Here is an 11,656-nt window from a genome sequence, read left to right on the forward strand (position 1 = left end):
GAACTCTGCCTGCCTTTGCCTCCTCAGGGCTGGGATAAAGGGATGCACCACTACCACCTGCCGAGACATGATTTTTTAAAAAAAAATTTGCTTATTTTTATTTTACATTTATGAGCGTTTTGCCTGCATATATATATATGTGTGTGTGTGTGTATGTCATGTGCATGCCTGGAGCCCTTGGAGGCCATAAAAGGGTGTTTGATCCCCTAGAACTAGAGTTACAGACAGTTGGGAACCATCGTGTAGGGGCTGGCAACCAAGCCTGGGTCCTTTGGAAGAGCAGCCAGTGCTCTTCAGCACTGAGCTATCTCTCCATGCCTTAGTTCCAATGTTCTTAAGAGTGGGGGTCAGGTGAGTGCTTACAGGACACAGTTACACACGGGGCTAAGTGTGACCATTATCATGGCCTTTCTACATTGCACGAGGTGGTTATTGCCATCAATCCAAAGGACAGGAGATATTCTGTTCCTGTTCCACTCAAGGAAGGACATGTAGTAAATAAAAACACAGTCTGAAGGCAAAGCTTATGGACCCTGAGCGGTCAGTGCTGCCACCCAGGAAAGAGGACTTGAGTCCAGGTAGGGGTGGGAGGCCATGTTGCTGATGACAAATGCCTCAATGCACCATGCTTTAAAAGCCCAAACTCCCATCACCAGATGAATGAATAAGCAGGTTATGGTATGTATGTGTGTGTGATATATCACACACACACACACACACACACACATACACACACACACACACACACACACACACACACACACACACACACACCAGATCAATATTCAGCCTTTCAAAGAAAAGCAGGAAAATACCCCAACGTGTAGGTAATATGAATGAACAGAGGAAGCACCAAGCTAGGTGAAATAAGCCAAAGGGAAGGATATGAGCTTCTACCTGAGGTTTGTGGAATCAGCAAATTCACGGAGAGAAAGCAGAGCAGAGGTTACTAGGGGCTGGGGGCAGGGGAGGGGACATGGGAGACATTGCCCAACAGTTGCAAAGGTTTTGTTTAGAGTGATGAAAACTGTGAAGCTGGACAGTGGCGATGCTTACACAACACACCCAGAGCCATTGGGCAACTGTATGCTTCAAAACAGTTCAAATGGCAACTTTCACATGTAGATGAGCTTTTTCCACCAAAAGAAAAATCCATACAATCTATCAGAGGCAGAGCTCTGGAAAATACCTGGCAATAACAGACAAGGCCTTGGAGAGCTGAGTTTGGGGCCTGGGAGAATGAATGTCAGGAACAGCAATAGTAAATGTGGAGTTTGAACAGGAAGGTAGTCTGTGACAGAGCTACCACCCCAACTTTCCAGGTCCCTAAAGCCTTCCTCCATGGGCAAGATCAAAGGTTTTGAGGTAGCCACACTTCCCTGGAAAGGGTCCCTTGTTGCATCTCTGGCCTAGAACAGCCACAGTCACAGGTTTCACAGTATAATGCTGCCTTCGTTCCCCACCTATGTGCCTGGCCTTTACAGTCCCTCCCTCCCAGCCTTTCCCAAAGAAAATCTTCCCCTCTAGTCTGTGGCTCTGATCTCTCTCTCCCACTGGATCTTTTGAGACCTATTTTATGGTGTGCAAATCCCACCAAACAGGCCAGTGGCCACTCTCTAACAAATCCTTACAGGAACTCCTCACTGGAGCAGCTCACACTCCAACTGATCTCCTAGGATACTTATTTTGTGGCCTTTGTGAGGTACCTCGTGCCTCCTGGTAAACACAAGCAGGAGGTCTGTGGCACTCTGGAAGTATGGTACCTATATAGCTCCTTCTGACTCCTCCTACTCTGGTGTTTAATGTAGTGACTAGACCAAAACAGGTTCTCAGTGTTTACTAAGGAGGGAGGAGCCCTCTGAGACTTACACTATTGTTTTACTGCAATCCACTGGAAGAGACATTTACACAAGGGTGACTCCACAGAGGAAAGAGATATCCAGGGTGTTCTCACATTTCAGCACTACTCTTCATCCTGGCTCCCACCTACAGTCCCACATCCTGGAGCAGAGGTAAACTCCATGGTTGGGTGATTTGGACTGGCTGGAGAAGCTAAAGGAGGCTGACTTAGTCTGTATATAAAGGTATCCTCTTGTCCAGTCCCCATGATGCCTTGTATGTCTCTAAGGATTTCACTTCCTGAGGAGTTTGTCAACACTAAAGGAAACAGTTCTTGGGTATTTAGGGATATGACCATACCTCATCAGTTTGAGGCTGCACGCAGGGGCCCAGGTTCCATGAGCAAATGACAGAAGGAGAGAGAGCTCCACTGTGACACTCTAGGTTAGTTTTCTATTTCAAAATGGAATCCTGCAAACCACACATTGGGCTCCTAGGCCTGGAGCTGGAGCAGTGGAGGTCTCTGGTGAGGACAGCATTCCCCAGACTCTGAGAGCTGGGTGGGTGGCCCCTCTGAGATGTAAAGGAAGCTTACTATAGGACCTGCTCAACATTCCCCAGAACATGTGATATAGTCGAAAAGTCAACACTGTATGAAACTCTCCACCCCCTCCCTTTTCACCCAGCCACAAAGAGGATCTGTGTGTTTGGATTCCTAAGGTCACATGAAGGCCTTTATGTAGGACACCAAGGTTAAACTTGAGTCAGATGTATTTAAGAAACTTCCTATTTGGAGAATAGCCAGAGGTAAGCAAGATTACTCCATTCGTCCTCCAATATGTATTTACTGTGTAGATGACTGATGCTTGACATGGAGGGGAGAGACTTTTCTTCAGTGACGTGACTACTGATAAGGTGCTCAGACGCCTGTAAACACACACACACACACACACACACACACACACACACACACACTAGTGCAAATGATACTAAAGAAGGAGGGGCTAGGTGGGAAGAGGAAGGGGATTAACAGGAGTGATGAGATGAAAGAGGGTAAGAGGGGTGACTATGGCTGCAACATATTACATACACGTATTACATACAAGTACATACATGTATCATAATGAAATCCATTATATATAATTATATACACAGGCTAATAAGATATTAAAATACTGAACTGACATTTCCATTTCGAATAAAACCCTTATATATAACTAACACCGGCTAATAAGATATTAAACTATTAGCTGATTTAACACTGTTCCATTTCTGTATACATTTCATAACAAAGCAGGGGCGCTTACTGAGAAAGGCTACAGAAGGAAGTGGACTTGGATGAAGGGGCTGCTTCAGTCATTCAGTTTCAGTAGACTGACCCAACTCTTCCTAAGGAAGCACCTGACAGGGCAGGTTACATCAGATGATACCTGACCCAAGACTAGAGGGTGACACCGTGGTCTCAGAGTGTTGGACAACACAAGTAGAGTCTGTTACTGTAGCAGGTAAGAAGGAAATAAATTCCCCTTGCCACTAAAATAACCCACAAGAATAGACCCTCTGCTTTACAAAGGAAGCCAGAGGTGAGACACCCCACCACGAGAAGGAAGAGCCACTTAATAAGTAAAGGGACCCATGTCTAGTTACCGCAGCTAGGGCTAGAACCCAGCTAGGCAGGAAGGCCTTTCCTAAGGGGCTACAGGCAGGAGGAAGCAGGGTTTTTGTGTTTGAGAAGGAGTCCAGTCCTCGAGATCACCTCAGGTATTTTGTCCAAAGCCTCTCTCTTAGAGAAATGGCTATGGAAATTGCACAGAACAGAAATGTGGAAAGAATCCTGGACTCAAACACAAAAGGTTCCACTCCAGGTACTGGCTGTGTCCAGATGAGCCACACAGTCATGAACCAGGCTTCTGCCTATGTGGACCTCAGAGGTACAAAGGCAGTGAGACCAGTAGAAAACCACTTCCCTTTGTGTCAAGAAAGCCATGCTGGCCCCTCCAAGACAAGATGATGATGGGGTCAGCCAGTCATCAAACCAAATCAACAGGATTCCACCCACACCTCAAAACCCCAGGGAAAGGCACAGGAGGAAACCATTGAAAATGCCAATTCTGAGCTGGAGAAATGGCTCTGCGGCTAAGAACGTATACTTTTCCTACAGAAAACCTGTTCTGTTCACAGCACCTACGTCCGGCAGCTACGACTGCCTTTAACTCCAGCACCAGGAGGAGCCAGGGCTTCTGGCCTCAACAGTCACCTACACATACTCACACAGACACACAGAGACAGACAGACAGACAGACAGATAGACAGACACACACACACATACACACATATTCACACACACACACACACACACACAACCTCTCTGCCCTCTGTGGGCATTGGCAGTCACCTGCACATACACAGAGATACAGACAGACAGATAGACAGACATTCATCTATACATACACACAGACACATACATACCATGCAACTTAAGAATAAAAATGAATTGTAAAGCCCATCAGTTCTATGGTTGTAGCCTGTGTTTGTTTTTTATTTTATTATGCTTTATATTGAGCTCTCCTCCCCAGCTTTTTAATTGTGGTAAATGCAGAACAAAATCTGCCACATCAACCACTAACTATATTTTCAATAAACAAGATATAACCGAATTCAGGTTTGTTAATGTTCTTTTGTATTTATGTATTTTCCACCTGTTACCCAGAGGATTTAGGGTGGTAACCTGCCCTTATTAAGGAATGACAGATGGGCTATAAACCTCTCTCAGAAAACACAGTTAAGCCGTCATTGCCTGTGCTGAGCTGGGCCCTGGTGCAGGCCTCAGCAGCCCTGGGAGCAACTTCCACATATGTATGTTTTCAGCGAGGACCTCGCAGCAAACCGAACAGTACTCTCTCTGCACACTGTAGGGAAATAAAACTTTTCATTGATCCTTTTCAAATAGAAGGTCATTGCCAGGAGGATGAAGCCCTAACAATGCTCTCCCACCTTCTCCTAGTTCAGGAGAACAATGAAGGTAAACAGGCCTGTAGGAGCTAACCCAACATCTCAAGACACCTCAGGATGGCCTCTAGCAGGAAAGTGGTAGGGCCATGTTGCTGCAAGCACCTGGGGGGAAGAAGCGGGGGAGAACATTCTGTGTATGAGCTGGAGGCCACCAGAGGGCTGTGTAGAGACCAAATCTAAACAGTCAAAGATGGGGGGGGGGGGGGTGTGCATATGACCACCCATGAAAACCAGATCATATGGGGATCAGGGGAAGTGGACAGGAGCAGGGTCTCTCTCCTAGGACATATTCCTGTCAGCAGGTTATGGAAGAGCTGCTGAAGGCTCATCTTCCCTCCAGAATACTTAAAGAATTAGCCATGTCCTTGCAGGGGGTCTAGGTCAGTAGGAAGAGAGAACAGACTCTGGCCTTGTCCTCAAGGAGCCCACAGGGCCCAGTGACTCAGAGGTGGCAGTGATCAAATAGCAGTGACCTGGATAAGAAGGCTCAAGAGGGCACAGGTTGGGTAGGGTTACTTACACCTCTTAAAATAGAACAAGGCTTCAGAGTAACTGTCAACTAGAAAAATGGCTTAGCCCCACAAAGCGTGAGCCTCAGACCGAATACAAAACACACACAGATACACACACAAGGTTAGAGAAGTCACCCTTCAGTTTTGCCAGACCTCGACAGGTAACTTAAAAAGCAGAAACAAATGGACTCTTTAAAACTATTTTTAAGTTGTAGGGCTCTTCAGAACGCAAAGAAACCTTTAAAGAACATGGGCCCTTGTACCTTTGTGGGAGGTAGTGAAGTTAGAGAAATCAACAGGTGAAATGGAGGGCAGGTTAATCGAGATTTTGCTCATTGTCTGAGGAGGCCAGGAGGTATCCGTGACACCACGGGACACTAGGTAAAATTACCCCGAGTTCAGGTAACCATAAGGAGAGGCAACTCGCTTAGGGAAGCTAAAAAAAAAAACAAATCTTAGTGACAGAACAATGACCTACCTTATAAAGGGCAGGAAAAACAACAACAGAAGTAAATGCCAAGTTTGGTTGTTATCTCTTGAAATAACCAAGTTACATTACTTTGGGGATCTTTACATTCCCATTATATTTAATTTAAATTCTTGCCACAAAGGTCCCCAGATCTATTCAATAGTCCACATAGTACAATAAAATTACCATGTACCCTTGACCCTTCTGTTGGCTTCAACTGCAACTTAGCTAATATTGTTCTCTCTCTCTCTCTCTCTCTCTCTCTCTCTCTCCCTCTCCCTCTCCCTCTCCCTCTCTCTCTCTCTCTCTCTCTCTCTCTCTCTCGTGGATTTTAAAGCAAATCCCACACATCCTGTCATTCAGGAGACACTCTGAGGTGCCAACAGTGCTCTGACTCCATACATTAGGGAACTATTTGTGGGGCGGCAGTGAGCCCGACTGGCGCACGTAGTGCATCCTGCCAACGGCCCAAAGACTAAACCCAGGGAGCCAAGTCAAATGTTGACTCGGAGCAGCCAGTCCAGCACAACACTGAATTTCCACGCAAGATACAAGTCCATGTATACTCGCTTGGCAAATATTCATTGATTTCCCACTACACTGAGTCCCAAGCCAGCCCACGCTTCCAGAGACATGGCTGTGAACCAGAGAGAAAATAAAGGACCTGTCTAATTAAGGTTTCCGGATTGAAAACTCTGTAGAACAAAACCAAAACACACTCTGGCTTTTACTGACTTGCCTGAAGTCAGACACATTATCTGATGTGGATCAGAACCTATTTTCAGAGAAGTTTATTTTATATCTCCCGCTGACACACTGGGTCGCCTTTTTAAAAAGTAGCCCTGAGATCTACTGCCATGCTGACAGGAGAGAAGGGGACGACATTCTGGTTCTCTATACTTCTAACACATCCCAACTGGTGATAAAAAAAAAACCGCACCTGTAGCATGAACGTGCTTTCATTCATAAACAATACCAACATTCTCTAGAATGTTTTATGGCCATGAAGCAAATACAGATTTAAAGACAGACAAGACGATATCTCTAATCGTTCTAATATTTACATTGTCAATCCTAATTTGTGGTCTAGCTGCACTCTCCTCCCACCCCCCAACACACACACACACACCAGCCAACCAAGGGTCAGTGTAACCACTATCAGAAACCACACTCAGTCTTTATCTGCCTCTTTGGCACCTGCCTGGTGAGGCTCATCTGCTTCTGCCAGAGTTGCCTCAGAGGCTGGCCACGGACGGGGAAATCTGTCCTGGGCCAGGAATACTATAGCTTTAGCCCCTACCCCCAATGGGCAAGCATTCTTACCTTACTTACACTCTGCAACCCCACATTCATGTCCAAGTCTTGTTAGGAAACCATAAGACTTTCACTATCCCCAGAGGCTAAGCCAGGGCTCTGGAGGGCTCTGGAGTTTGGATCTGTCCTCTATGGGGTGCCTGGTTGGATTGGTGACACGTAAGGCTCCTGTCAGTTCTACATGCTAGGATGCCTCACGGCTTGTCTGAGGTACAATGTGGGTGACTGTGTTACGGAAGGAACAGAGACCTATTTGACCGCTGTACTCCTGGCACAGGATCAAGGCACACCTTTAAAGAAGGAGTACCAGGTAAGTCGGCTCCAGTACAGTTATATAAGATTAGCTAGAATTCGACACTAATCTCCCTCCCACACCCTGAGAAACCCAGAGCCAGCTGTGTCTCATCCACACTCAGCTACAGGGGGAAAACAAACCTGAACTATACTCTTAGGCCCAACGTTTACCTCCAGGAGGCACACGCTTTGGTCTGAAGATTTTCAACCCCTTGATCCTAACTGCTAAGATCTAGCCTAGCAGAGTAGACACTGCGTATTGTCAGGGGACATTACCTTAATGTCTCCCAGCTTCAGCTGGTTATCCAGACACCATGAAGGGCCAGCCAGGGGTAAGGTGCTGTATGAAATGCCAGGGTCAGTGGGCTGAGGCCATGCTATACAAGGAAGGAAGCCCCCACCAAACAAGCTTGAACTTGGGGACCAACAGTGGAAGATCCCTGACCATTTCTGCTCAGGAAAGATCTGATCAGAGCTTCATTTCCAGAAAAGCCATTATCCCTTCCTCCCAGCACCCACACCCTTTGCATCTTAACTATGAGCCATCGCTGTCTCTGTGGAGGTGGCAGACTCTAGACTTGGTTAGTGGTACTGAGAATCAAAGCAAGGGATTGGTGCCCACGGGTGATATTGTCCAGTGAGAACATGAGAATAAATAGACATTCCCCACTGATGGGCTTGGGGACACGTGTCAAGGACAATACCTAATGTCAGTCATCTTTGGGCCAGTGCAGGGCCCAGGAGCATTTCTGGGAATGCAGAAATGACAATGACTAGGTCATTACCTGGAGCTTACAGTATGGTTGAAAGGCCCCTATGAGGAAGAAATGTATATATACACACATATTAACACACAAACAAGTCAGAGCCAGGGATGCTAATCGAAATATCCAGTGACCAGTGAAAAAGATTCTAATATCAGAATTAGCAGCTAGGACATTAGCGACCACAACCATTTTTTATCTGGTATAGGCGTGCTTCGAAATTTTAGCCACTAGCTTGGTGGCTGGTGAACCCTAGCTGAGTGTCAGAGAACCTAAGGTTCCAGCGTATGAGAGACACTGAAAAGGGAGAGAGTCACACTCGGGAAAAGTCCCTCTGAGCAGCAACTCTGAGGAAAGAGGCTGAGAAAATGATCAGCATTAGAGCAAGACCCATGTCAACACAGGTCACTGAGGCCTGCGCCCACTTCCAGGATCCACACCAGCAACTCAGGTCCCTGGACAGCTGAGTCTCAGGGTGCATAGATCCTTTAGTCCCAAGGCCACATGTCCTGATGTTCCAATTTGCAAGCCTTTGAGAAGAGAAGGGAAAAGAGCAACTGGAGTCAAGCTACAGAAGCCCTTGATAGGCTAACTAAAGAAAGTCTTGGGACTCTGATGGTTTCTGCCCTGAAGTTCTGCTTCAGAAAAAAAGTTATCCTCTTCTTTCTTAGGCAACATCATCATTCCTCCGCATTTTTTTTCATTTTTGAGAGAGTGTAGTCTCATCTCTAGTACATGCTAGCCTGAAACATGGTATGTAGCCCAGCCTAACCCCAAACTCAAAGTGACTCTCTCCCTCAGCCTCCCAAGTGCTGGGATTACAGATGCTACCATGCCTGGATTTGTTTCTTTTGTTTTCAGTTTTCATTAACAAGGGCTTCTGCTATCTAAACTGGAGATAAAAGACTGTGAACTTAAATACTAAGAATGCAAGGAAGAAACAGGTGCATGCTGGGAAATGTTGGACAGAGAGCAGATTACAGTAAGCAGAAACCTGCTGACTACTTGAGTCTTAGGACATTAAGTCAAGGACAACACTGGGGGCCAGCAATTCCTTGAACAAGCCCAGGGCCCAGGAACAAACTCTTTGGGGGGGGGGAGGGGGCGGTGAGGGGAAGGCAGGCTGTGTAAGCTTGACTAGCTATACTCTCTCCCTGTACCACAGTCACTGCATCAGTGAGATGAGACAGCTAGGCTCTTTCAGAGGTCGGGGTTTGTCTGAAGGGACTCTGAGGTGCCAAGAGAGAGAAGTGACTGTGTGTGGATCCCACCCACACTTGATCCACCTGACTTCACCCACTGCAGCCCTGTTACATTTCACCCATGGCTTCTAGTTCTTCACTTTTACCAGGGAAATCAACTCAGAATCACTGGGCAAGACCACAGTGCCTGCAAACTCTGAAGACAGAGGAGTCCATCCTCTGGTCTCCTGAATGTTCGCAACAGTATTGCTAGACCACGCCAGGAAGGAGGTAAGAGTGTTTCCCAGATCCATAGCAGAGAACAAATCCATGTGTCACCGTGAAGTGAATCTCTTACTGCTGCGCTTTGGCTCCAGACTGACGCAGGGCCCTATTCTGGCCCGTGGTCTCCTCGACACTTGCTGTATTGATCGTTTACCCCAATTGTGCTTCAGGCTTCCAAGACCTACTGCAAAGGCAGATGAGGCCTTTTACTCTTTAATTCTCATACTGAACTATGCTGAATCAAGCTCTTGTCACTCAGAACTCAGGTGTTATGAAGAGAAAATTCATGGATGAGTATAAACAAGACAAAGAAAAGTCAAGGAACTTTCCAGGCCCGAGACATCTCGCACCAGAGGGACATCAGAGGAAGCACTTGAAAAAGCACAGGCCCCAAAGCCAGGCAGCCTAGACTCAAATCCTGCCTTGAGCAACTTAATCTCCAAATCTCACAGAGCAGTGCTTCTCGACCTGTGGGTCAGGACCCCCCTTTAAGGTCAAAGGACCCTTTCACAGGGGTTACCTAAGACCACAGAAAACACAGGTGTTTACATTATGATTCGTAATAGTAGCAAAACTACAGTTATGAAGTAGCAATGTAAATACTCTATGGTTGGGGGTCCCCACAACATGAGGAACTATATTAAAGGGTCGCAGCATCAGGAAGGTTGAGTCCCACTGTCACACTGACCTCACAGGGCTCCTGGGGGGACCATGTGAAGTACCCAGAAGCCTCTACCACATCAGCCAGATGAGGGACATTGTAACAATGTAAACCTGCGGCATTTTCCTCCTAATTCTGCTTATTCAGTGGTATTCTGACCTCCTGCTACAGACACCTCACCTACAACAAACCCGAGTGGAGACTGCCAATTTCTACAGTGGCCAAAACCCTGCAAATGGGTAGATAATACATTTATCACAAGTTGCACCCCAAATGTGGAAATGTTCTAAAAGGCAAACCACTTTTCTGATGCCCTAACTTCTTTCCGTTTATCTTTCTAAACCATGAAATCCTTATTTCAACAGCTTTTCACTAAAGTACACGAACATTAAAACCAACTCAAGAATTTTCAAGTACTCGACAAAATCATGAGTTTTGTTTTGTTTTTTTTTTTTAAAAAAAAACATGCTTAACTTTAAACATGTTTTAACTAGAGAAAAGTGCTTGGTAAACTGTTCTGAAATAAACAACAAAAAGAGAGTAATGAATAAATTAAAAGTAATCTTCAAAATATGTTAACAAATCTGAGATCACTATATAACTGACGTGATTAAAAATGAACTGTCTGGAGAGATGGCTCAGCAGGTAAGAACATCGGTTGCTCTTCCAGAGGACCTGAGTTCAATTCCCAACATCCACAAGGCAGCCCTCAACCATCAGTAATTCCAGTCCCAAAGGATCCAAAGCCCTCTTCTAGACTCTGCAGGCCTGCATGCAGACATACGTGGAGGCAGAGTATCCAGACACATAAAATAAAAATAAAAGGTTAATTTAAAAAATGAATTGTCGGGGCTGGGGATTTAGCTCAGTGGTAGAGCGCTTACCTAGGAAGCGCAAGGCCCTGGGTTCGGTCCCCAGCTCCGAAAAAAAGAACCAAAAAAAAAAAAAAAAAAGAATTGTCAAAAAGTTCAACTTCAAATATATGCCTTAAAATTATTTTTCAATTTGCTTATACAACTGGAAGAATATAAACCCAAATGTAGTTTCTTGAAGACCTTTCATTTTTATATATCCTGATATATATAATATATATATATCTTATAATATGAAAAAGTAAAGTGTAGTTTAATTTAGATATTTAGACAGCTCTCATATATTTTACTTAAAGCTTGAAGACTAGCAAATAATTTCATAAAGAGAACTAACCCAGGCTCCTATGTGCGTAAACACTGGTTTTGAAATCCCAGACTTAAGATATAGGGCATATGCTGTTCCCTGGAGGCTCCTATTATCCTAAGGAAGTACAGCCCTCACAAACCTCCAGG

General features: G+C 45.5%; 2 protein-coding genes across 4 annotated transcripts in view; one reads left to right on the plus strand and one right to left on the minus strand.

Moving 5' to 3' along the window:
- The window catches only part of Erich1 (glutamate-rich 1), a gene marked incomplete at its 5' end in the record, with an annotated part of 52,793,804 nt that overhangs the window by 23,037,974 nt on the left and 29,744,174 nt on the right, over positions 1-11,656 (plus strand).
- Positions 1-11,656, minus strand: part of Acsl1 (acyl-CoA synthetase long-chain family member 1) — a 66,080-nt gene that overhangs the window by 51,749 nt on the left and 2,675 nt on the right. The window contains exon 1 of one of the 4 annotated variants that reach the window (XM_087587481.1): positions 7,156-7,373. The exons of the other annotated variants lie outside the window; for them this stretch is intronic. The gene's annotated coding sequence lies outside the window, so the exon portion shown is untranslated. Of the gene's footprint in view, positions 1-7,155; positions 7,374-11,656 lie in introns of those variants that run through there. 4 annotated transcript variants of the gene reach the window in all.

Source organism: Rattus norvegicus, chromosome 16, assembly GCF_021556685.1.
Source record: "Rattus norvegicus strain SHRSP/BbbUtx chromosome 16, alternate assembly SHRSP_T2T, whole genome shotgun sequence".
Lineage (NCBI taxonomy): Eukaryota > Metazoa > Chordata > Mammalia > Rodentia > Muridae > Rattus > Rattus norvegicus.